The sequence below is a fragment of the Lolium rigidum genome, chromosome 1 (assembly GCF_022539505.1).
Source record: "Lolium rigidum isolate FL_2022 chromosome 1, APGP_CSIRO_Lrig_0.1, whole genome shotgun sequence".
In the NCBI taxonomy this organism is placed as follows: domain Eukaryota; kingdom Viridiplantae; phylum Streptophyta; class Magnoliopsida; order Poales; family Poaceae; genus Lolium; species Lolium rigidum.
In genome coordinates, this window is record NC_061508.1 from 23,593,927 (window position 1) to 23,597,346 (window position 3,420).

Here is a 3,420-nt window from a genome sequence, read left to right on the forward strand (position 1 = left end):
TTGAATTTTTTTGAAACTCTATGCCGACACATCAAAAAATGATTTTTTTTAAAATTTGAATTTTTTAAATTTGTATGCCGATGGTTTTGCCGTCGGCGTAGCGTGCTACGCCGAGGCCGGGCTACGCCGACGGCAATAGTGGCTCCGCCGAGGGAGGTAGCCGCCGAGGAGCTATGCCGAGGGCTGCCCTCAGTGTAGCCTACGCCAGACGGCCAAAATAGGCTACGCCGAGGGTACCCGGCCCTCGGCATATTGGCCCATTCCTGTAGTGCATCCATAAACCTCTAGAGATTGGATCCTTTTGGAGACTTTAATCACTTGCAGCTATTGTATTTGTGTAGCAAGAAAAATTGCCTCAAATGTGATGTTGGATTATAGAATATTTAAGCCACAAACTGATAGTCTTCAGTATTTGGCGCAGCGTATAATCTTTCATTAATCTGTCCAGTTTTACCTCATGTCTTTATTAACAATAATGCTCCTTCAGTTGTTCTTTATGAATTTTGCAGGTAAGTTCAACCTTCAGGTTTGATATTTATTGCAGAAGATAGAGTCATAGAGAGTATCAACATGAATGCCTCCTGAAGTTTCTATGTGTGTAACCGGCTTTGTCCTATGATATACAATAAAGCCAAATTATGTATAGATAATTTGGTACCTCACCATACTTGGACTTTCACCTGCTAAAATATATTTATAGCATATACTGTGAAGGAACTACAGGAAATTTATTACTACTAATTTTCGCAAACCTTTGTGCCCAGTAGTACTCCCTCCGTCTCAGTTTACTAGTCTTCCTTATATCCTAGATTGTTAATTTAACCTATATATTTTAAATTATATAATAGAAAAATTATATCATTAGAAAATAGAACATCTATCATTTCTAATGATATAATTTTTTATAACATATAAGTAATGCTAATTTGTTTAAATTTGCGACCCAAGAATACGCGTACGTCTAATAAACTGTGAGAGAGGGAGTAGGTTAGAATCCCAGGAGCCGCCTCAATGTCAAGGATGCGTCAGGTTTCTCTCTCTCACCAATTGCAGGCAAAAAATGCAGCCAGTTAATACAACAATTATTAATTGGTCTATAATAATTCATTACTCACGAACTGCCTCGATATTTTGTCTCAGTAACTTTCATTTATAGGTGCCGTAATAACTCCTTGGAAAAGCTAACAGCCACAGAGAGGGAGTAGGTTAGAATGTTAGGAGCCGCCTCAATGTCAAGGATGCTTCAGGTTTCTCCCTCTCACCAATTGCAGACAAAAAATGCAGCCAGTTAATACAACAATTATTAATTGGTCTATAATAATTCATTACTCACGAACCGTCTTGATATTTTTTCTCAGGAACTTCCATTTTATAGCCGCCTTAATAACTCCTTGGAAAAGCTAACAGCCACATCATCCCTCTATATTTTTTCGATAAATGGAATATATTAATATCAAAGGATACCAATTACACCCAGCCTCTGCAACAACGCAATGCCCTAAAACATTAAAGATGCACACAACCAAAAAAGAGAAAAAGAAAGCTAAGAAATAAAAGTCCCGCTACACTATACTAGCCATAGCAACAGTAATACAACCACCACCAAGACAACACCTAAAATTCAGAATCTTCAAAAGCGTCGCCTGATCAAAGATCTTAGGTTTTCACCCTGAAGATAGTCTCCGCTCTTAAAACAATGCCTTCAACAATGATATTGTCAGGCACAACCAATTAAGGCCAGACCTTGGGTTTTCACCCTGAAAGGTAAGCCACCGAACTTCACATGTGCTGCCGCCCCCATTTTCATACCACAGCTGCGAAGTTCGGAACGCCAAGCAAGCCACTCAACAGCGCAAAGACTTGAACCTCCATTAGCTAGTCGTCCAATCCGGTCTTCATAAAATTCTCTTCTCCTGACTTCACCATGGATCAGCTGTAACTTGGTGTCAACACAGAAAAGAGCTTTGCGTCGCTCCCTCCAGACCAAACGGTCGGAATAAAAGCATGGGTGCGCACGATCGAATACCACTCCGGATACCAGAGTATCCAGCAAACTCCAGGCAATAGAAGCACTGTTATACTCGTTGGTGGCGCCTTCCGGAACTCAAGACTCCAGCCAGATCATGAAGGCCAGGCCTCCGGCAGGTCTTCATCTTCACCCAATGGAGGCCCTAGGACCGCCGCCTTTATTTAGGTTGGGCCCCCACGCCGGCGACCATCCCAGGCTGGCCATGGTTGCCGCCGGAGACACCAAGCAGATCGCGTAGTCCGGAGACACCGCACACGCCTGGGCACCGCCGCAGCCGAACGCCAGCCCTCCACCGCCAGCCGCCGAGAGGCGAGGAGAAGGGGGCTAGGGTTTCCCCCTGCAACCCGCCCCTACCCCTCCCTCCGCCGCCGGTAGGGCACACCACCACCACGTCGTCCGCCATGAAGTCACCGAGCCGAGGCCAGGCACCTCCATCGAGGCCCCCGACGATAGGGCCGCGCCCTGGCCTGAGGTAGGCGCCCCGCACCCGACCCCCACGCGAGAGGGAACGAAGCAATCCCGCCGCCGCCGGCCAGGCCTTGCCTGAACGCGCCCTTAGGCGGCGGCGACGGAGGGGAGGAGGAGAGGACGGAGGAGGGGCGGCAGAGCGGTAGGGATCCCCCGGCCGCCGCGCGGGGGCGGCACGGGAGGGACGAGGGTTTCTGTTCAGCCTACGCTAATCTTACGCCTCTTTCCATTCATTTATATGAAATTACAAGTATAACTTTCAGGCTATATGCTATTTTCTTAAACAATGTTTTCTATCTAGCATGCCAACTAGGCCCACTGCGTATGAACTTCCACCTTCAACTCATCGGAGCGAAGCTAGCAACATCTATATCGACACACTATAATAACTCATGAAAATTAAACGACAATACAAGATGGGAGTAAAGATGGATCTTCACGCGCAGACATTGCAACCATAGATTCGATCATATGTTCTTCACAAGTGAATACATCAAGGAAGCATACATGTCACGTCTCCTTTTTATGACCAAATTAAAGATCCACAAAGCTGCTCAATGTTTAGCTATGCGCTCAGCGAGTACTCTGATCGTGTAATAAATGTGTTTATCTACTTCGAAATTATCAAATACCCTGTTTTACATAATTGTTTAAAGATAGTTGAGTTCATTTTTATTCAATACACCACTAAGAAATTTCTGCTGCAATTCGAGGTGTATCATCTAGTTTTACTAGTGATGCACCCCAAGAGCTAGTAGTGGCGCACAAAAGAGGGTTAGCAGTAGCGCACCGAACTGTTAGTAGTGGCGCATCATGTGGTGCGCCACTTGTATATGGATTACAAATGGCACACCAAATGTGCACCACTAGTAACACTCAACAATGGCCTATTAGTAGTAGCGCACCACTGGTGCGCCACCGGT